This window comes from Saccopteryx leptura, chromosome 1 (genome assembly GCF_036850995.1).
Source record: "Saccopteryx leptura isolate mSacLep1 chromosome 1, mSacLep1_pri_phased_curated, whole genome shotgun sequence".
NCBI classification, from domain to species: domain Eukaryota; kingdom Metazoa; phylum Chordata; class Mammalia; order Chiroptera; family Emballonuridae; genus Saccopteryx; species Saccopteryx leptura.
Genome location: NC_089503.1, coordinates 264,604,570 through 264,628,361, shown reverse-complemented (window position 1 = coordinate 264,628,361; position 23,792 = coordinate 264,604,570). Strand labels below are relative to the sequence as shown.

Below are 23,792 nucleotides of genomic sequence, written 5' to 3'. Positions count from 1 at the left end.
TGAGAAGTTTTGAGCTCCCCAAATAAATTGCTTTGTACCCTCAAACATGCTGTTTGGATGATTAACAATAAAGTAAGAAAAGGGAAAGGAATGGGAGAAGCTTAGCCCATAGTGTGAAACAAAGAATGACATTCTAGAAAATAGATTATATGAATGAAATTATACTTTTTCAAATATAAAAACACGTGTTTCCTGGAGAGAAGGTGTGGACATCCCAACTGCTCCTGAAAGCACACGTGCAATGTACAATTGTGCTTTCTAAGCAAATGTGGGATTCTCCCAGGGATTAGAAGACCTCGATCTGGATCTGCGTCAGCACTGCTGCTAACTTGCTAAGAAACTGTGGTCCAGGCCACAGCTCTCTAGGTTTCTGATCCCATGTCTGTAAACAAGATGCTTGGACAGGACGTTCTCTGAAATGTTAGTTTTATGACTTTTCCCTGAAAACTGCAAACGTGCAGTGCTGTGTGAGATGTGGACCACGAGGGGGCGCTGACCCCTAGACGAAGGTGTGAGTTGTCCTCAACCACTTCTGTAGGGTCCCGGACTCTTTAAAAGTGGTTGTGATAGAACATGCAGTCATTATATCCTGGAATGTGTCCTAAGGAACTCACTCCCGTGGCCCTGGAAGCAGAGGGGCTATGGCAGAAGGGGGCTGGCTGCCTTTCCTCCGCTTCAGCTCACACAGGGCCGCACACTCGTCCAGGCAGAGTAGGGATTTGAGACCAGGTCGTCTGACTGCAGAAGCAAGCTCTGAATCCACTTTCTAGTTCTGCCTCTGCAGCAGCACCGGACCTGGAAGGTGGGTGGTGACACATACAGACTTACAAGCATAAAGCATACGTTCATGATTTGATCTTATCTGTAACAGTGTCCTCCTGCTTTCTTCAACTGGTCTCCCAGGTCTTGGGTTTCATTCAAAACAGAACATCAGTAACTACCTTGAGCAAGCTGAAGCTGGGAATATTCATGTTCTCTTGGGGTGGGGCATGGTAAGGCACAGATGGATACTGAGGCCTCCAGTGTACGGTCACCTAGTACAGTCAGGTAATCTTTATTACCCCAGCTTGACCACTTCGCAGCTTTGGACTGGGAAAATTACCTGGCGTCTCTGGGACTTGGCTTCCTGATCTGTCACATTTAGTAAAAACCATATAATAGTTGCTCAACAAATATTACTTTCCCAAGGATAATTGTCATGGTGTAATTTATGCTAGTAAAAATTTATAAACAATTTAATGTCTAACCATAAGGAAACAATGTCATACAACATCACAGTTTTAGACCCTGTAACAGTCTCAAAGCATTAAAAGTACATTGAATAATGCACACAAAATAAAAGCTGAGTATAAAAACTGTGTCTACTTTAGTTTAAAACATTTCCTGAAGGCTCTGGCCTATAAGCTCAGTAGATAGAGTGTTGGCCTGACATATGGACATCCCGGGTTCCATTCCTGGTCAGGGCACACAGGAGAAGTGACCATCTGCTTCTCTTCCCCTTCTCTACCTCTTCCCCTCCTGCGGCCAGTAGCTCGATTGGTTTGAGTGTCGGCCCCAGACCAGGGTTGCTGGATGGATCCCGGTCAGGGTGCATGCAGGAGTCTGTCTCACTATCTCCTCTCCTCTCACTTAAAAAAGAATATCCTGAAGAAAACACTCCAAAATGTTAGGTGTTTATTTATGAATGATAGCACCCAGGGTGACAGTTTTATTCATTTTTTAGAAAATAATTTCTGAATGTTCCATAAGGAGTTTGCCTCTTTTTTTTTTTCTGAATCAAAAGGCTTTAGGAAAGATAAGACTAGAAATAAAGGGATCAGAGAAAAGGTTGAAGGGAGAGGAGAGAACTTAGTTCCACTGGCATTTATTGGGCATGGTTACGTGCAAACACTGTGTAGGGTGTTGACTGACAGCTGAGTAAGATGTCAAAGAACTAGGCATTGCAAGGCAGACAAAGCATGGGAATGGCACTCACAATGGCCCTGGGGTGTGAAACAGCAGTCTTGGAGAATAACAAGTAGGGCCTATGGGAGAGAGATGAAAATGTAGCTAAGAGATGAACAGGCTGGAAAGGGACTGCACCAAATAAAAGGAAAACTCTCCCAGTTTCATACCTATTCATTGCAGTTCGATGTGGGCTCCATTTGTTGCCCTACACATATCCAAACAATAGTGAAGTTCTTGCCACACACGGGTAAGGACGTCTGGTGTAACAGAGTGAATAACGTCTGTGATTCTCTGTTTTAAGTGATTAATGTCGTGGCGCTTTGTTATAAATGCGCCGATATTCACGTTGCACTTTGGTCACAGATTCGAATTTAGCAAGCCACAGAACACACTGAACTTTCCTCTGTACCGTCCACATCTCGACTTGACATGGCTATAGGCTGCTCTGCTGTATACACGGTGTTTACGTCATCATCTGCGCATACGCACATGCTGCCACATCATCCTACAGAAACTGGATGTGCAGATTTCACATTTCTATCGTCTTTCGTTGCTTTCCTGTGACCGGTCAAAAGTGTACCATGACTTTACGGACACACTGTATAAGGGGAGAGAGGGAGGTTTCAGACTCCAGTTCCTCTCCTTTGCCTCAAGCCTCCTAGGGCCCAGTAGAAGCAGTGGGCCGCTTCCTGAGCTCTGCCTGAAGAGGGCCATCCACACTGGTTGGGAACAAGAGCTGAACTAGTAGCCATCAGCCATGTCTAGAAGTTGGAACCAAAAAGCCAGGCAACCTCTGGCCACAGGGGCCACTTCAAGTCCTCCCAGCTGAGAGGGGCGACTATTCTGCTTGGTCTGTTACTGCACTGTCTGTGTGAGAGGTGGGGATGTGAGTCCCATCAGATTCCCCTTTGGGGCCCTGCCATCCCTCTGGCTCCCTTGGTCCCAAAACTCACCATACCTTTTGTTATTCCAGTGGATCCTCCCTCTTCTGATTAAAGTCTCTTCTTGTCCCCTTGGGGTTGCAAGAGGTAAAATAATAATAATGATAGTAAAATAAAGTTTGCTTCCTGCCTGGTGAAACTTTGCCCTTGCTTAAGGAGGCCTGGGAATCTGCAACAGATAGGGCTCCCCCAACTGTATAACCACCCCACTCCGCCCCTAGACTGAGCCTCTGAGCCAGGCACCGAATGTCCTCTGCACAGTACACACACCCCTTAGCTGTGTTCTGTTCAGTCCCCTGAGTGCAAGGTTCCTAAATCCTGGCCCTGCAGTGGTGGGGAGGGGAGAATTTAGAGGTCACTGAATCCAAAGCCTTTAATTCACAAAGGTGAGAACTGCCCCTCAGGGGAAAGAGACCTGTGGAAGGCCAGAGATAGGATCTGCTGGAAGAAAGGAGCTCCTTGTTTCACATTTGGGATCTGCTCTCCCCACCTAGGAGAAACCCAGGAGAGATGGATGAAAGTTTCTGAACTCCTTCATCTATCAGTTTTTATTGAGCGTCTACTATGTGTCAGGCAGTGCTGGGCTCTCTGGACAGGGAGCTGGGTTAGTCTCAGACCCTAATGCTGGTGGAGAAGGATATCAAAGGGTTAAATTCCAGGAGTATCGAGGAGGTGGGGAGGAAAAGAATCTCCCTGAAGAAGACCCCGGCAGTGACTGCTCTCCGATTACAACGAAAGGAGCTGGGGGCCGAGCCAGTGCAGTGGCCGCCCTAGGGGAAGTGGGTGGGCCCGGGGAGGGGTTTGCTGTCCGACTCCGGTTTAAAGTACCGGGAAAAGCGTGAAGGAGCTACTCCAGCTCCCTAATCTCCGAACTTGCTCATTGCAGCTGCCCCTCTGCTCCGGAAAGGCGCTCGGCGGCGACGGGCGTGGACAGGGGTCACCGTGGAAAACCTGGCCCCAGCCAAGCCAGGGCGGACCCCTTCTACCAAGTAAGAGCGCTCCCTGCGGCCCCCGGGGAGCCCCGCGGTTCCAGGGGAAGCGGGAGAGTCCACGCGGGGTTTCCAGACTCCACTCCCCGTGAGGCCATTATCTTCGCAGTGCTTGGGACTCCGGGGCCTGGGCGACGGCACACACAGGGAAGGCTTCTTGCTCGGAGAGATGCCGGACGTGCAGGCCAACGAGTCCCCTCCCGACTGGGGCGGACCCACCCAGCCCCACCTCGCTGAGCCCGGGCCAGAACGCGGCCAGGGCCAGGAGATGCCGCTGGCGCGCCCCAGGAGTGGGGCGCTCGGTTGGTTCCTTGCTAAGCCCGGGATCCTGCAACCAGGCGGAACAGAGCCAGTGAAGTCTCAATGTGCCATAGGTGCCTAGGGGGTGCAACGTGGGGACAGGGACACTGGGGCTGAGCTCGTGCCAGGAGTTCTGACTTTGAGGGATGTGGAGCGCGCAGGGGACGGGGTTCGCGCTGAGCTGTGGCTTTGGAAATGTGGAGCGCACGAGGCTGGAGGAGTAGGGGTGTGGGCCACTGGGGCTGAGCCTGGGAGCTACAGCGCCCACTGCCTGGAATTGGGTTTTCTCCCCAACCTTCCAGAAAGCTCGGTTGAGCGCCCGAGCTTCCTGAGTCCTGTGGGAGGAGAGGCGCGGTTCGCACGCTAGGAATTGACCGAAGTCACCCTACTTCGTCCGGGGACCAAGGAGAACCTCTCCTACCGTTATGACAGAACGGCCTGGAGCAGGAAAGAACTGGCACAGACGAAACGACGGGTCGTGTGTGCAGGATCGCTCCGGGGTAGAGCTAATCCTAGTCTTGCCAGGACTCCTGCGGTCCTCGGTGACTGCAGTTTTTACGTGGGCGATGTACCTCTGCGCTCTGTCCCTACACCCTCAAAAACCTGGGAGCCCTAGGGTGTAGTTGCCTGCTTGAGGTGTTGCTGCAAATCAGCGCCGGAATAGAAATGATTGGAAGAAACAAGCGTGATTTAGATTCCTTTCTATTATCCTCCTCCCCATTAAACATCGCCGAATACGAACGAGGGTGAAGTGAGGCGACAGGGCGGCGTATCACCGCGGGGGTAGGGGACTGAACTATACTGTCTAGGAAACCTCAAGTCTTGATGAGAGGAGAGATATGCATGAAAGTCAGAAATATGTCCCAAATTAGTTTGATCCTCTAAAATCTTGGAACCGTAGAGATCAGTCCAGTCATTTCTTTCTGCAGAAGAGGAGAAGGGCTGAATTCCAGGGGCAGTGGGTTAGTCAGTATGGGACTCGAACTCCTGTGCCTTACAGCACTGCTAACCTGTCTGCCCTGGAACCCCCAAAGCCCATTTGTCGTTCTTGGCGGAATTATTTAGTTTTGTTTATGGTGTATTGTGAAATGAAGTGTTCATTTCCCTGGTCAGTTCCCAGACGAATGACTGACTCACTGGCCCAAGCCTTAGCTAAATTACCCTCTCCCACCCACTTAGTACTACTATTTCCCTTCCTGGTCCCCAGTACCTGTCCCTGGAATGACCATCAGAACCATGGCAAAATGCATGGATGCAGACTGTGGGGATTGAATCTAATCCCTTGGGGATTGAATCTCAGTGGTGGGGTGTGTGTGTGTGTGTGTGTGTGTGTGTGTGTGTGTGTGTGTGCCTGCATACACATGCAACTGTTTGTCTCTCTGTGACTTTAAAAAGTGACTGGGGCTAAGGCTACTTAGCCATGAGGTGGCAAAGCTGAACATGAAATTTAGAGGTCTGAAGACAACGTATGCATTTGACATTTTGATGCAGGGCAGACAGGAAGTTCTGTAATGTCACTTCCCTCTATCCCCTATACAGCTGGGCTCCTTGCCTCGCCTGTTCCTGCCTTTCCCAAGTCATTGTCCTCTGACCACTGGATGGCCAATGTGGAAGGAAGGCCTTGTAAAGGAAACAGATTTTCCATGCTCTAGAAGTGACCATCGGTGAAGCTTTTTAATGTTCCAGAAAATTCTGCTTTGTTTAAAAATTATTTTTCTGAAAAATTTCAAATATACACATTAGTAGAGAAAAGGCCCCCAGCTTCAACAGTTGTCAACATTTTGCCACCTGTCTTTACCTCTTCTCTTTCTTTTTTCACAAGTATTTTATAGCAAATCCCAGACACCAAATCGCTTCATCCCTCTGTATTTCAGTGTGATGTCTAAAAATATACTGCTCACAAAAATTAGGGAATATTTCAAAATGAATATGAAGCTATAAAATGTCCCCTAATTTTTGTCAGCAGCATAGTAAATGATCACTATGCCATTATTATACCTAAGAAAATTAACAATTATTCTTTGGTATGTATCATCTAACACCCAGTCCATATTCAAAATGTTCCTGATTTTCCCCAAAATGTCTTTTTACAGTCTATCTGAGTTATGTTTATTCATTATTTGAGTCTTACAATGTCCTTCTAAAGAGTGAGAGGGGTATTATTGAGGTCATTTTGCTGTTAAGTAAGCTGAAAAACAGATAAGCTATCCAGATGGCACAGCTGGGATTGGCATAACAAGGACCTGCCACACCTCAGCCCTGGCAGTGGAGAGGAAATATCAGCTGCTCTCTGAAGCATTCATTTTGGCTCTGGCTTCCTTCTGTGCTTCTCATTTCTTATACACCTGCTATCATAAGTCCTTGTGTGACTATTTAGTAATTGGCCATTTGGTTCTCAAAACAAACTGGCTGAAAAGTCAGGAAGCCTGGGTTTATTTCCCAACTTATTGGAAAACTGAATTAGCAGGCATAGTTTTTCCCCATCCTCTGGATTCTGGGTCTGAACATAGGATGAGTGAAATAGCTGCAGCTGGGATTCCTGGGAGAGACAAAGGCAAAGGCACAGAAAGAAATCTCACTGAGAACAATTACCCCTCACTGATCACCCAAGGATTTGGGCAGGTGGCATCTTTAATCAGAGACTCCTAAATTCTGTAACAAAGAAGAGGCTTCCCTTCACAGTCCTTCATTTCTGGACAACTTTGTTTATTCTGCCTTTGTCTGATGAGGCCATGGGCCAACAGAGTTTTCACTTTTAGCATTTTCATTCACTTTGAAATGGGGTGATAAATGAAATCATTTTTTGCATCTTATAAATGAGACGTAAGAGGCAGCATTCTCCCGTGGCTGGGTATGCAGGAAGATGGGGTCTTTTATTTCTGAACTCCTAGATTTTCTGTTCTTCTGTTCATTACCCTGAAATAGGTATGAAAGAACAGACCTTCCGTAAACCAAACAGCTGGGGATGGAGGAACTGGTTGCTCCAATCCCATTGTTCACTCGAACTCAAAAGGGAGCAACACTTTAACCTTCAACCACACTGTCTCCTGGCAGCAATGCATTCTCTTCCCCCTTAGCTAACAGGCTGTCTCCATGGGCCTAGAATCTCTGGATGACTCCACATCAGCGGCTTCGGTAACTTCCTTCCTTTGGTAGTTTTGGGAGCGTGAGGAGGTCCAGTTCCCTTGCCTGGGGCCTGCCTGGGTTCAGAACAGCTTGTAATTACAGTACTATTGTTCATTTATCTCTGGAGAAAGACCTTCATGTCAGTCTGCATGGCAGGGTCACACAGACCCTCCTGCACTCTGGACCCTGGGTGGGCCACGAGGTAGCTCAGATGACATAACTGGAGCCTGCCTTGTTCAGGCCACAGAACCAGCAGGACTGACAATTGTGAGCAGAAAAGGCAGAGCCAAGTAGATGTCTGCAGAGACACGTCCACAGCCATGCACTGCTTGCCTTCTAAGTCTCCAGCCCTGTCTATGTTGAAGCAAGTGTTCAGATATTATTATCCTAGTAATTCCAGCTGTACTTCTGCTGCCGAGCATGGTACATGGGTAGCAGAGAGCACACCTGGCTAGTTATGCTGGCTAATCTTCCCCCACCTCCGGTGTCAGAGAAGTCTCTAGGCACTGAGATCACCCTTTCAGAATAGCCACTTGTCCAAGGATGATCAAGCATGATGGTGACAATTTAGATAAGATTTCTGCCGAGAGATTTAGAAAATCTTTTCCATTTCCCTTGGCAGAAACAATCACCCCAGGCAAGTCATGTAGGGCAATTACCCGTGTAGAGTAAGAACCAACTCAGTGGGTAATGACATGATTAGAATCACAGTTCATAAATTCTTCTAGCCCAAGACTTTTTAATCCCTTCCCTTGGAATACCTTTAATATAATTTTATGTATGAATGGTGCATATTTTTGTTTTTTCATTGCCAAAATGTCTGCTGGACAAGCAGACACAGCTGGCCATGTGGACGTCCCATGGCAACTGCTCCCATATGTTCCCCTTAATGTGTCACCAACATAATACTGAGTATCCTTTGAGGAAATTATGTCACTTGTCTGTAAAGCATGTGTTTTATGAAAAGGTAACTTATTTCAATGACTTGTGAGCAGCTTGATTTGCTCAGTTTCTTTATACTGTTCTTGAACTGGGACCCATGAACTTTCCCTGCCCCAGCCTTGCTTTGTCCTGGGTACTACTGACATCCTGTTGTGAACAGAACAGACTTCCAGAGTGCCTGCATGACTCAAAGATCTAGCAAGAAGATTCTAAATATCTTTCTAAAGCTTTTATAAAACACAGGCAAATGCCATCAATCCCAAGTATACAGCTGGACAGACTTGGGGGTTTTTTTGTTTGTTTTTTTGGATGATGCTCTGCCCACCAGGGGGCGATGCTCTGCCCCTCCGAGGTGTCGCTCTGCCGCGACCAGAGCCACTCTAGCGCCTGGGGCAGAGGCCAAGGAGCCATCCCCAGCGCGCGGGCCATCTTTGCTCCAATGGAGCCTTGGCTACGGGAGGGGAAGAGAGAGACAGAGAGGAAGGAGGGGGGCGGTGGAGAAGCAAATGGGCGCTTCTCCTATGTGCCCTGGCCGGGAATCGAACCTGGGTCCCCCGCACGCCAGGCCGACGCTCTACGGCTGAGCCAACCGGCCAGGGCCCAGACTTGTTTTTATACATGAAGAGAGAAAGACTATTCATCAGGTTATATCATGAATGTTTATAACCAAGTTCTAAAAATAATCTTTTAAAATACTTGTCAGCTGCCTTCCCCCTGGCGAGGTTTCTCAGTGGGTAGAGCATCATCCCTGCACGTGGAGGTCACGGGTTTGATCCCTGGCCAGGTTACAAACTAGAAGCAACCAATGAGTAAACAACTAAGTGGTCATAAGGAGTTGATGCTTCTCTCTCTCTCTCTCTCTCTCTCTCTCTCTCTCTTTCTCTCTCTCCCTCCACCCCTCTTTCTCTCCCTCTTCCTCTCTCTCTTTAATCAATGGAAAAACAATTTTTAATTAAAAATAAAATACTTTTTAAGGTGCCTTGAATTCAGGAGGTCTGAGAGCACTCTGCTGATCATGATGCTTGGGTGTCATTTTAATGATGAAGAAGAAAAAACTAAAATTTAGAAATCAGTGAAACCCTGCAGGTCTCTAATCCTTTTAAGTGGCATGTTTGATTTTCTTTTATATTTCTTTTATTTTTTTCTTTTACAAAGACAGAGGGAATCAGAGAGAGGGATAGATAGGGACAGACAGACAGGAACAGAGAGATGAGAAGAAGCATAAATCATTAGTTTTTCATTGCACATTGCGACACCTTAGTTGTTCATTAATTGCTTTCTCATATGTGCCTTGACTGCGGGTCTTCAGCAGACTGAGTAACCCCTTGCTCAAGCCAGCGACCTTGGGTCCAAGCTGGCAAGCTTTTGCTCAAACCAGATGATCAGCGGTAGAGCGTCGGCCTAGCGTGCGGAGGACCCGGGTTCGATTCCCCGCCAGGGCACACAGGAGAAGTGCCCATTTGCTTCTCCACCCCTCCGCTGCGCTTTCCTCTCTGTCTCTCTCTTCCCCTCCCGCAGCCAAGGCTCCATTGGAGCAAAGATGGCCCGGGCGCTGGGGATGGCTCTGTGGCCTCTGCCTCAGGCGCTAGAGTGGCTCTGGTCGCAACATGGCGACGCCCAGGATGGGCAGAGCATCGCCCCCTGGTGGGCAGAGCGTTGCCCCATGGTGGGCGTGCCGGGTGGATCCCGGTCGGGCGCATGCGGGAGTCTGTCTGACTGTCTCTCCCTGTTTCCAGCTTCAGAAAAATGAAAAAACAAAACAAAACAAAACAAAACCAGATGAGCCCGCGCTCAAGCTGGCGACCTCGGAGTCTCGAACCTGGGTCCTTGGCATCCCAGTCCGAGGCTCTATCCACTGTGCCACCGCCTGGTCAGGCATATTTGATTTTCTTAAGCTGATATTCCCTACAGGTATTTTTCATCCTGACCTCTCTCAAAGCCATGGCCATGTCTCCACCCAATGCCCCCCCCCCCCGTGTCATCTGTTACGCTGCATTGATAGTGTCAGTGTAATGCATTGCCCAGAGAGCTGCTAGTTTCCTGGCTGACTTCTTTTCCCTTGCCCTTAACCCATGTGAGGCCAACCTTGATGCAGTAGCCACAGTGATATTTCTAGAACTGGGGTTATTCTAGAACTTTTACTCTAAGGGCCAGATAGCAAAAATTTTAGATTTTATGACCCATACAGCCTGTGTCGCAACTGGTCAACTCTGCTGTTTTAGGAAGAAAGCAGCTATAGATAACAAGTAAAGAAATGAGTGTGGTCATGTTCCAATAGAACCTTATTTTCAAAACCTTTATTTCCAGAACTGGCCCATGGGCTGTTTGGTTTAGATCATAATCTGCTCCTGTCACCCTCCTGTTTACCTTTCACTGGCTCCTCCCCATCCCCAAAAGGAGAACTCAACATTTTTAGCATGATGTTTGTATTTCCTCATGGTCCTCTGCTTGTCTTGCAGCCTCACCTCTCCCAGGTCCCCTCCCACACCCACTCACCTGGCCCTTTATATTTCATCTTGCAGGTCTGAACCATGAAGGGTGCCCAGAATATCCTGGAGTGATCTTCCCACCCCGCCCTCTTCCTGTCTGTCAGACTCACGCTGTCCTTTACAACCTGCTCAGCTATCTATCAGCTGTCTAAAGCTTTCCCTGTTCCTCATCCCCAGTTATAATCACTGCCTCCCAGTTCTATCTCTGTGCCTGATTCCATACTGTTACTGCTACTCTAAGTATACTGTGACCTTCTGGTGGACCCAGGTCAGTTCATCTTGGAATTACCAGTGCCCAGTACAGTGTTTGTCATGTAGTACATGCTTAATAGGTAGATACTGCTAAACTAAATTGTCATTTAGGTAGATTTTTTAAAGATATCATTTATATACGACACAATTCACCCACTTAGAGTATTCAAGTCAATGGATTTTAGGATATTTTCAGGTATGTGCACCATCACCATGATCAATGCTAGAACATTTCATTGCCACAAGGAGACACTTGGTACCCTTTAGCCATGACCTCCTTTTCCTCCAACTCCTACCCTCACTCCTAGACAGCCACGAATCTACTTTCTATCTGAGAATGGCCAATTCTGGGTATTTTATATAAAATGGAATTATACAATATATGGGTTTTTGTGTTGCTTTTTTTTTTTATGTGCCTTGACCACGGGCCTTCAGCAGACCAAGTAACCCCTTGCTTGAGCCAGCAACGTTGGGCTCAAGCTGGTGAGCTTTTGCTCAAAGCAGATGAGCCCACACTCAAGCTGGAGACCTCAGGGTCTCGAACCTGGGTCTTCCGCATCCCAGTCCGATGCTCTATCCACTGTGCCACTGCCTGGTCAGGCTATGTTGCTTCTTTTACTTCATAAGATGTGTTCAAGCTTCATCCAAATTGTGCATGTAAAATATACCTCATTCCTTTTTTTTTTATTATTATTTTTGCATTTTTCTGAAGTTGGAAACGGGGAGGCAGTTAGACTCCCGCATGCGCCCGACTGGGATCCACCTAGCATGCCCACCAGGGGGCAATGCTCTGTTGCAACCAGAGCCATTCTAGTACCTGAGGCAGAGGCCATGGAGCCATCCTCAGCGCCCAGGCCAACTTTGCTCCAATGGAGCCTTGGCTGCAGGAGGGGAAGAGAGAAACAGAGAGGAAGGAGAGGAGGAGGGGTGGAAAAGCAGATGGGCGTTTCTCCTGTGTGCCCTGGCTGGGAATCGAACCCGGGACTCCTGCACGCCAGGCCAACGCTCTACCACTGAGCCAACCGGCCAGGGCTACCTCATTCCTTTTAATGGCCCAATAATATTCCATTGTGTGCATATGCCGCATTTGATTCATCCGTTCATTGTTGATGGACATGTGGGTTGTTTCCACCTTTTGGCTATTAGGAATGATGCTGCTATAAACACTCATGTGCACATTTTTGTTTGAATGTCTGTTTTCAGTTCTCTTGGGTACATACGTAAGAATGGAATTGCTGGGTCAGATGGTAATTCTATGTTTAACTTCCTGAGGAGTGGCCAAGTCCTTCTCCACAGTGGATACACCATTTTGCATTCCCATCAGCAATGTCTGATGGTTACACTTTCTCTGTATCTCCACCAACACTTACTGTTCCCCACTTTTAAATTATAACCGTCCTAGTGGCTGAGAAGTGCTCGTCCATGTGGCTTTCATCTGCGTTTCCCTCTGACCAGTGATGCTGAGCGCCTTTCATGTGCTTCTTGGCCATTTGTATATCTTCAGGAAAATGTCCAAGTCCTGTGTCCACTTTTAAGTTAGGTTGCTTTCTTTTTCCTTATTGACTTTATAAGAGTTTTTATATATTCTGAATACTTGTTCCTTATCAGGTACATGATTTACAAATATTTTCTCCCATTCTGTGGGTTGTCTTTTCTCTTTCTTAATAGTGTCTCTTTTTTTCCTCAGTTTACATCACATTTACCAAACATTTGTTCAGTGCTAGGCACAGGGAGTCTGGGATGTATGTCCCCTCCGGGGGTTCACAGTCTTAGGAGGAAGACAGATGTACAAACAGTAGAATAAATACTTGATTAATATATCCTGTTTTGCTACCCCCACTACTGTTGCCCTGGCTATGAACTGTGTTGACAGTACCTTTGATGCACAAAAGTTTTTAACTTTGATGGAATCCAATATATATTTTTTTCCTTTTGTTTCCTATGCTGTTGGTGTCTTGTCTTGTCTAAGAAACTTACATATTCAAAGTCATGAGGATTTACCCCTATGTTTTCTACTTCTAAATTTTTAGCTTTTATATTTAGGTCTTTGGGCCACATTTAATTAATTTTTACAAATACTGAGGTGAGGGTCCAACATCTTTCTTTTACATGTGGCTATCCAGTTATTCCAGCACTATTTTTTTGTTGTTGTTGTTTTGTTTTGCAAAGACTGTTCTTTCCCCCTTTGAATGGTCTTGGCACCCTTGTCAAAATCAACTGATCGTAGATACTTGAGTTTATTACTGGTGGTTCGGTTCTGTTCATCTATGTATATGTTCGTCCTTAGACTAGCACCATGGTCTTGATTACTGTTGCTTTGTAGTACCTTTTGAAATTGTGGAGTGTGAATTTTTGCACTTTGCTATCTTTTCTCAGAATTATCTTAGCTATTCTGGGTTTCTTACAGTTCTATATAAATTTAGAATCAGCTTATCAATTTCCACAGAGTTCAGTTGAGATTCTGATAAAGATTGTGATGAATCTATAGATCAATTTCTATTCTCATCTAAACAGTATTAAGTCTTTCAAAAAAATATTGTCTTCCAACCCAGAGACATAATATATTTTTCCATTTATTTAGATTTTCTTTAGTTCCTTTCAACAATGTTTTATAGTTTTCTGAGTATAAATTTTGCATATTGTTTGTTAAATTTATTTCTAAGTATTTTATTCTTGTTGATGTTATCATAAATGGAATTATTTTATTAATTTCATTTTTCTGAATTGTTTTTTGAAAATGTATAGGAACAGTACTATTGACTATGTCTATGAGTTTCAGTTTTATATCCCACATATAAATGAAATCATATGGCTCTTCGTTTTTTTCTGACTGACTTATTTTGCTTAGCATAATATTTTCAAGATCCATCCATATTGTCACAAATGACAGTATTTCTTCTTCTGTTATGGCTGGGTAGCATTCCATAATATATATGTACCACACCTTCTTTATCCAGTCCTTTGTTCAAGGACACATTGGTTGTTTCCATGTCTTGGCCACCATGAGTGCTGCAGTGAACATGGAGGTTCATATGTCTTTGAGAATAAATGTTTTCAAGTTTTTCAGGTAGATATCCAGAAGAGGAATTGCTGGGTTTGCTAGGTCATATGGTAACTCAATTCTTAATATTTTGAGGAACTGCCATACTCATGTGAGTTGATTCTTAAAAAGAGAGAAAGTGTTCAGAAGGTGAATATGTGGTGTCTAGAATAGTGAACAGCAAGTCCAAAGGCAGGGTAGTGTGGAAGCACATGCATTCAGGTCACTGTGGCTAGAGTTCAGGGTTAGGGTTGAAGCTAAGGCCTGTCATGCTAAAGATGGCAGAGGCCAGTGGGAGCCCTGCCATTTGAATAAGAATATTAGAATCCTTCTTAGAAGGAGGCCCTGAAAAGGCTGTGGTCAGCACGTATGACATTGATCGGGTCAAAGAGAGCTGAGGAAGTCTGCTTTGCTCAGTAAGAGCAAGAACTTACAGGTCTCTGTGTATATGCCACTGCTCTCAGAATGCCATTGCCTGCAGGAATGATTGCCAAGGACACAGTACCAGCTGGCACTGTGCCACTGAGCCTGGCCAGCTTTGGTGATGTGGCACATGGTGCCTGCTGCTATTACTCACTGGGCTTCTGGAAGGCAGACAGTGTTTCTATGGATAGCAGAATCCCACATTACAGGCTCTTAACAAGCTTTAGAACAAAACTTCTACCCCTCCTCCCTGTAGTCAGACATGGGGCCAAAGATGGGGCTGTGGTCTCTGTACCAACTACTCCTTCCTCGTCTGGGTCCCTGGGCCTAGCTCAGGCCTGAAGAATTGACTGTTGGCCCAAGTTGCATTGCTTGGATGAGAGCCTGGCCTGGGCCTTCCCAGAGCACAATAGGTGTGCAAAGCCAAGGATGTGTCCTGCAGAGACCCACGAGGAAGCTACTGGGGAAAACATCACTTAGGCACTGAGCTAAGAAGATGCCTCCTTGGCCACTTTAGTGGGGCCATCTCTTAGATAAACTTGTTTGTACACTCCCTCCAGATCAGAACTCCCTCCATCTCCTGTCCAGTATGCTCCTGCTCCTCTTATCCACACAGCCTGACCCAGCCCCTCAGTACCTGTCTGTCGGTGCCCTGACCAACGCCCTGCAGGGATTTGCGGTGCCCTGACCAACGCCCTGCAGGGATTTGCGTGCAGGGGACTCCATCACTAACCCCTGGAAACAATACTTGTTTACAGTGACTGGAATGTTTGCCAGGTTTGCATACCATTCTGACCCTGTTCTCCCACTGCCTGCCTTTTATGGACTTGAATAGCTCCTTCTAAGTGGCACGGAAATTCAGACCAGTTTGGCTACTGATTGTTAGCTCTGAGAAAGAGTGTGTCTAGAGTGTGTGGGTGAAGTGGGAAGGTGGTTCAAAACCTACCTAAGTGTGTGTTAAGGGTGGTCAGTGGGGGCCTTGGCTGGGTGGCTTATACTGGAGTGTCATCCTAATATGCCAAGGTTGTGGGTCAGGACACTTAGAAAAGCAAACAGACAAACAAATAAGAAAGGATGGAAAGAGTGGCCAATGGGTAGGGTTGGACAGAGAGTACATAAAATGCTCAATAAAAGCCACTGCTGTTACTGATCATGCTGATAATGGTCTGCCCTGAACTGCCCCTGACCTTGCTTACCTATCAATGCAAATGATACTAGTAGCGGATTGTGGTGGCCACATTTTGTGCTGTGTAGTTGTGAAAAGTAACATACCAATAAGTATAATCTGCCCCCCCCCCCGAAAGCAGTAGTGTGCATCTGTGAGTTATCTGTCTTTTAGTAAAACGATAAGGACAAACCAAGAGGTAGAGAACTCCCCAGATGGCACTAAATAGAACCTTAGTGGCCTGTGATAAAAAGTTATTATTTATTTACCAAAAGGTTTGAAGAAAATAATTGTACCCTAATAGAACTCAGTAATAACAATGATTTGGTTTCCATATTAGACATTTTAAGTAAGATACAGAGGTCAAATGCCTGGAGTTTTGGAACCAGACCTGGAGTCAGTGCAACTGCCACACTAGACCGTTCTGGGAGCTTGAGCACTTCCGGACTCTGAAATCATAATACTGAGGTGACTGGGAGCCTTAGATGAACACATGTATGTAAAGAGCTTCAAGTACATGAGAAACCCAGTAAATGGCACTAATGTTATGCATTAGAATCAAGGCGTCCCCAAACTACAGCCCGCGGGGCCGCATGCGGCCCCCTGAGGCCATTTATCCGGCCCCCCGCCACACTTCCGGAAGGGGGACCTCTTTCATTGGTGGTCAGTGAAAGGAGCACTGTATGTGGTGGCCCTCCAACACTCTGAGGGACAGTGAACTGGCCCCTTGTGTAAAAAGTTTGGAGACCCCTGCTTAGATTATGGATAACTTGTTAAATTCACAACACATTACAGAGCTTCCCACCACCCCATCTTCTACCTGCTATTTCAACTTTAGCTCAGATTGGTGAAATCCCATGATCCTTTGGTCAAGTTTCCCAAGGGTAACTCCACTGGGATGACCTAGCATATGAGATCCCTTTCAAGGACAGATTCTCAGTAACAAAAAGACTCAGAACACCTGGAACTAAATCAACTGCTTCTGTTAAACTGATCAGGCTCTAACGACTAAAGCAATAGATTTTTAATTACACAACTGCATTCCTATAACAGTAACCTAACTTGAATTTTGGTATAAGTAGAAGCACAGCCTAGCCTAAGTCACCTATCCTAACACAGTTGTAAAGTCATAATCTAGATACAGGCGTCCCCAAACTACGGCCCACAGGCCGCATGTGGCCCCCTGAGGCCATTTATCCGGCCCCTGCCGCACTTCCGGAAGAGGCACCTCTTTCACTGGCGGTCAGTGAGAGGAACACTGTATGTGGCGGCCCTCCAACGGTCTGAGGGACAGTGAACTGGCCCCCTGTGTAAAAAGTTTGGGGACCCCTGTAACTAAGCCACAGAAAAAGGAAAAGCACATAAATATACTGTACTGGACACTGTACTGTAGTAACAGAAAAAAAATGAGTGTAAAAGAAATTCCTTACCTTTATTACCGTGGTTGACTTGCACATTGGAAGGGGCATTGCAAGGTGGGAGAGAGTGACCTATGGGGAGGAGGAAGCTGGAGAGGCAGGAGAACCTGCAGCAGGTGCTGGAGATACTGGGTCAGGAGAATCAGGATTACCTAAGGAACATGCAGGAGACGCTGGAGATGATTCTACCTGTACTCCAGGTGTTTCATCTCGAGAAGCAGCTGATGTAGAGGGTACAGGATCTGTTGCAGGTCTCTCTACCTTATTAAAGAATTGTTCCAGGCTAGTCTGGAAGCTTGATGACGTCTTCTTTTCCAAAATCTGCCTATAACATTGCAAGTCATCCATAACAGCTGAAACACTCATGTCTCAATTTTTTAAAGTTTTTATGGGAGTGAGCATCGTAAACTCGAAACATTGTATGTCAAGACTGTTGTAACCTGAGGACCCCCATATTATAAACAGAACCTGGCAGAATCAGGTTGAATTAATAAATTTAATTTACTTCTTGTTTAAATGTATCTAAACATTACAGGAAATGAAAAGCAATACCTCTTGAGATAATAAAAGACAACCAAGAAACTATCAATTGAAATGTATTAATTTTAAGAAAATGAATTTCTCAATTTGAAAAATGGATTAAATCCAAACTAATTTGGACAGATAAAAAGAATTCACTGCCAGAGACAGTCCCTCCACCCCACTTTCCATGTTGCTGTTGTAGATGAGGACAAGTGGCCAATGTCCTCAGTTCACTGGCATAAAGGGAGCTCTTCTGGAATCGACAGCAATATTTACTTGAGGCATTTTCAAAAGTTATATTACACCTGAGCTGATTAGAAAATGAATTGTGTGTGACCTTGTGTTCAAGGTGTCATGATTTTTAATTTCGTAGAGCACAAGAGCACATAGAATAAAGCCATGTATTACATATCATGGCCTTCCTACCACATGCAGAAGCACAGTGATAGTGTCCGAACCACAGAGGTCCCGGTTGGTAGAAGCAAAAATGACTTTGCATGTACCCCTCCCTTTCCTAGGGCTCCATGAGAGAAAGGAGGATTCTTTTTATGAAACAGGTTCTCACACTTCCAGTGATGACACAGATTGGTTGTGTAATAGCATCCCTCACCTTGTCAGCCAAATTTTGTTTTTGCTTCTAAAGGGCGTGTTCATTTTTCCATCCCAACCTAGTATAACACGTGTTTGCCTTGGTTGTGCCCCCTGAATGCAGGTCACTCACTTTCTCCTAAAATTATAGATTCTACAGAGGGAAATGAACTGACTGCTTAGAATATCTTCAGGTTAAACTTTTGAGTGTCTTCATTTGGAAGGTTATTATAGTGTTGGATTATGTTGTAATCATTTATCAAATGATGGTTAATACCCAAGGCTCAAAAAGGCAAATTTGAACCTTCACATCTCTTTGATGTCTTCTTTGTAAGTAACTTGAATTAAGAATTTTAAATTTAAATTCACATATGGAAATGAGACCTAGCATGTCAATGTAAGGAAGAAATGGCTATGCTTAGTTCAATTGTGAAATAAATCTTTTTTAAAAATTTTTATTTAGACAATTAATTTTAATGGGGTGACATTGATTAATTAGAGTACATAGATTCAGAGAAAACATCTCCAGGTCATTTTGACATTTGATTCTGTTGTATACCCATCACCCAAAGTCAAATTGTCTTCTGTCACCTTCTATCTGGTTTTCTTTCTTCCCCTCCCCTCCCATCACCCCTCCCCTCTCCTCCCTTCCCCTCCCCCTGTAACCCCCGTCACTCTTGTCCATGTCCCTGAGCCTCATTTTTATGTCCCACCTATGTATGGAATCATATAGTTCTTAGTTTTTTCTGATTTACTTATTTCACTCAGTATGTTATCAAGGTCCATCCATGTTGTTGTAAATGATCCGATGTCATCATTTCTTATGGCTGAGTAGTGTTCCATAGTATATATGTACCATGTGGGTGGAGCACAGAGTGCATTCCTAGCAGGTGTGGCTGATAAAATGCTGTGAGAATACTCCAGCTCCCAGAACCCTCCTAGACATACCCAGGAAGGAAGCTTGCCCGCTATAAGGAAGTGACTTAGCACCAACCACACAGCTCTCTGATCTTTTCAGCCATTGGCTATGAAGGACACACTGTAACATCCTATTGGCTGAACCCATGTATATAAGCTAGCTTACTTCCTGAATAAAGTGGATCTGTGTCACTGAACCTGGTCCCCAGAGTTGGGTCTTTGTGTCTCTGTCGTTCTCACCCCCGGCAGGACTTGTCCACAGTACCACATCTTCTTTATCCAGTCATCTCTATTGAAGGGCTTTTTGGTTGTTTCCATGTCTTGGCCACTGTGAACAATGCTGCAATGAACATGGGGCTACATGTGTCTTTACGTACCAGTGTTTTTGAGTTTATGGGGTATTTACCCAGTAGAGGAATTGCTGGGTCATATGGAAGTTCTATTCTTAATTTTTTGAGGAACCACTCTACTTTCTTCCATAATGGTTGTCCTACTTTACATTCCGACCAACAGTGAATGAGGGTTCCTTTTTCTCCACAGCCTCTCCAACACTTGTTATTACCTGTCTTGTTGATAATAGCTAATCTAACAGGTGTGAGGTGGTATCTCATTGTAGTTTTGATTTGCATTTCTCTAATAACTAATGAAGATGAGCATCTTTTCATGTATCTGTTAGCCATTTGTATTTCTTCCTGGGAGAAGTGTCTGTTCATGTCCTCTTCCCATTTTTTTATTGGATTGTTTGTTGTTGAGTTTTATGAGTTCTTTGTATATTTTGAATATTAGGCCCTTATCTGTGCTGTTGTTTGTAAATGTCATCTCCCATTTAGTTGGCTGTCTGTTTTTGTTGTTGTCAGTTTCTCTTGCTGTGCAAAAGCTTCTTAGTTTGATGTAGTCCCATTCATTTATCTTTGCCTTCATTTCTCTTGCCTTTGGAGTCAAATTCATAAAATGCTCTTTATGGCCAAGGTCCATGAGTTTAGTACCTATGTTTTCTTCTATGTACTTTATTGTTTCAGGTCTTATATTTAGGTCTTTGATCCATTTTGAATTCATTTTGGCACAAGGGGTCAAACTGTAGTCGAGTTTCATTCTTTTACATGTGGCTTTCCAGTTTTCCCAGCACCATTTATTGAAGAGGCTTTCTTTTCTCCATGTGTGTTGTTGGCCCCTTTATCAAAGATTATTTGACCATATATATGTGGATTTATTTCTGGGCTTTCTATTCTGTTCTATTGGTCTGAGTGTCTAGAAATAAATCTTAATGGTGTTTTCTATATTGACTCACAGAAGCACAGGGAAAATATTACATTCATCAGATCTGTATTTGGTCTACTTTTTAAAGTAAGATTAAAATAAATATACATCCTTTTCTGTTGAAACCAAAAAAATTTGTTTTAAAAAGGTGATCGATGGGTGATGTGACACCCCTCCTGGGATTTTTCCTGGTTTCTGTGATTTTATAATGATAATAGCTACCCCCCTTCAAGCGCTGCTGTGAGCCAGTCGCTGTTGTGGGCTTATGGAAATGGTATTGCTAAGACCTGAAGACATTTCTGCACTTGCAGGGGTCAGATTTGAATCTGAAACCACTCTCAGATGTTGGCACCAGGTTCTTTCAATTCTTGTGTCATCCTGTAGTCAAACCATGTCTCCACTTCTTTAGGGGTTGGGAGTTGGCCAGTTTGAACCCAGTGGGCATCCCCGCCTCCCTTACTTTCCTCTGCTGCTATACTGTAGTGTTGCCTTCAAGCAGGAGCACCAGCTCTGGATTTCCTGCCCCTCATTATGGGCTGTGTGCTGTAGAGATAAGATGTGTCTCTTACAGATGTTATATATTTGGCTTTTTCTTTCTGATCCAATCCTAGAGTCGTCAGCAGGCACATTTTAAAGTGTTGGAAATTGTACCTTCAGCCTCCCCAGGAAACAGTCTGGTCAAAAATGAGATTCCACCCAGAGCCAGAGGCGGATTGTGGGGAACCCCCAGGGGTCACAAAAAATTATTCCTGACAAAGGTCTCTTTCTGGAGGCTGAAAAAATTCAGCTTTGTATGCCTACCTTCTCACCATTAAACAGTGCCCTGAACATTCCCACTCTGTGACCAGAGACGGGACTGAGGTAGAATCTTTGGTCACAGGCCCAATGGACCAGCCCTGGCCAAACGTGGTGTCAAAGTCAGTGATCTTGTCTGATGTGGTTCAGAAGAGCCTCCTCATCTGCCACCCACTTCCCTCATTCTCTGAGCATACCCCATTTACCCAAGACAGCCTTTCTCTACTAAGGAATGTGTTCCATATGGGTCAGAGAGGCACCGGACCGCAGCTAGGGTAGCGTCTCTGTGGTTGGGTCTGGGCCCTGAATGAGAAGCATTCAGCACTGCTGAGCAAAAGTCTGTAGCGGTCTGTGGGGGAGGGTCTGATGGAGGAGACAGCTATACCGCACCCCTAACCCCGGGTCTGAATGCCTACATCTGGCAGAGACTTCCATTGCTTATGCCTTGTGAGTGAAAGAATTCAGCTGAGCCCTGCACTCTGCTGTTGAACACACTAAGCAAGTGCCCTCTGCATCATGGGCCACTGCCCCAGCCTGGGGAGTGGCGTGATTTTTTATATGATGTGTCCCATTTGGGGTAGGCAAGCCAGTTATAGGGAGCTCCTGGGACACATGGTGTTGAGCAAGTGAGGGGAGGAATGAATCATTTCCTGCCCAGCAGAGGGGCCTCAGAGGCAGCAGAGCCGTTATTTCACACCTGGAGCAGGAGCGAGGCCTGCTCTGAGAGGGCGCTAGGCCCCAGATAGTCTTGTCGGTGGGTGTGGGGAGGGGAACAGTTGAGAGAATTAGCTTGTGTGAGAATAGTGCTTTTTGCTAAATGTACAAGATGCACTCTGCACAAATGGTGTACAATTTGTGCAATGTATTTCCCCCCATCTGTGTGTGCCTTTGTTATTAACTAGGACATAGTTGGTCATAGTGGTCATTTTATGACTGGGCCACAAAGTGAGGTGTCAGTAGTAAGAGGCCACAGTTTGTGATATGGTTTAAGAATGTGCTGGGGAAGTCAATAGCCACTTAATTTTAATTTTCAGAAAATATTGGTAGGCAGGGTTCTACAACACAGAATGCCTTCTTCAGGTTGATGATGAAGTGATTCAAATGGAATTGATTTGGGGGGAGGGAGAAAAATATTTGAGTAGCCCTAAGAATATCTTGAGACTCAGAGATATTTTGGGCAGCAGGCCTTTCCCATTCTTTCCTAGTTAGAACGATTCAGCTGTCCAACTAGTAACCTAAGAAAGGGACCCTGGAAATTTCCTTTTTATATTTTTCTCCTTTTTCTTTTGGAACCTTGTCAGGTCAAAATTAAAGATCTTCAACCTGATCTGTGGAAGTGCAGTGGATAAAGCGTTGACTTGGAATGCTAAGGTTACTGGTTTGAAAACCCAGACTTGCCCGGTCCTCCCTCTTCCTTTCTCTTTCTCTATCCTCTCTCTAAAATCAATAAATAAAATATTTTTTAAAAATAAAGAAATAAAAAATAAATAAAGGATTTTCAAATATCCACACGTTATCAGCACAATGCCACTCTTAGAATCACAGAAATTATTGTTTCTAGTATGTACAAGAAAATTCCTTGAATGACATATACTTCAAAACTAAAGATGTCCTCCAGTGAATATTTTATGAGACAATTGAAGTAGCACTGTTCAAGATCAGTTGAGAAACTTAAGCAAGATCCAGGATTAGAACCTCTTTCTCCCCCTCTGACTACATCCTCAGTCCCAACTCCTTGAAAGACCAGGAAGCACAGATTGACTTATGTCTTGCTTAAAACTCTTATTTGTGCCTGATCAGTGGTGGCACAGTGGATAGAGTGTAACCTGGGACATTTGAAACCCTGAGGTCACTGACTTGAGCATGGGCTCATCTGGCTTGAGTACAGGATCACTGGCTTGAGTGTGGCATCATCAGCATGATCCCATGGTTGCTGGCTTGAGCTCAAAGGTCACTGGCTTGACCAAGTGACCAAGGTCACAGGCTTGAGCCCAAGATCACTGGCTTGATCAAGGAGTCACTGGCTGAAGCTCCCTGGTCAAGGCACATATAAGAAGCAATCATGAACAAAGTGCCACAACTGCGAGTTGATGCTTCTCATCTCTCTCCCTTCCTGTCTCTCTCAAAACGAAAAGAAAGAAAGAAAGGGAAAGGGAAAGGGAAAGGAAAGGAAAGGAAAGAAAAAAGGAAAGAAGAAGGAAGGTGGGAGGGAGGGAGGAAGGGAGGGAAGGAGGGAAGGAGGGAAGGAGGGAAGGAAGGAAGTCTTATTTGCAAATATCCTGGAAGGAAGGAAGGAAGGGAGGGAGGGAGGGAGGGAGGTTGGGAGGGAGGGAGGGAGGGAAAGAAGGAAGTCTTATTTGCAAACACCCTGGAGCCCAGCCTCCCACTCTACACAATTTAGCACCTGCCTAGTTTGTATTGCACGAGTGAAGACACCTTTTTATTTAAGTAATTAAATTTTTCCTCCAATATTGAGTATTCTTTGGAGCAAATGTTTATTTCTAGTTTTCAAGTACGTTGTTGCAAGAGATGGATCCAGGAGGAACTACCCAAGCTCATCCTTGGGAGTTCCCAGTTCTCCAAATAACACTTGCAGAAATCCGAAGATCAAAATTAAATACGACCAATTGTATAATACAGCTTAGGCACTTGGATAGCCTACCCAATTCTAGCAAGCAGT

General features: G+C 45.2%; 1 protein-coding gene across 2 annotated transcripts in view; it reads left to right on the top strand.

Annotated features, from left to right (window-relative positions):
* The first annotated feature begins 3,707 nt into the window (after window positions 1-3,707).
* The window catches only part of LOXL2 (lysyl oxidase like 2), a 101,682-nt gene continuing 81,597 nt past the window's right edge, over window positions 3,708-23,792 (top strand). For both annotated transcript variants that reach the window (XM_066351736.1, XM_066351727.1), the window contains exon 1: window positions 3,708-3,877. The gene's annotated coding sequence lies outside the window, so the exon portion shown is untranslated. The remainder of the gene's footprint in view (window positions 3,878-23,792) is intronic.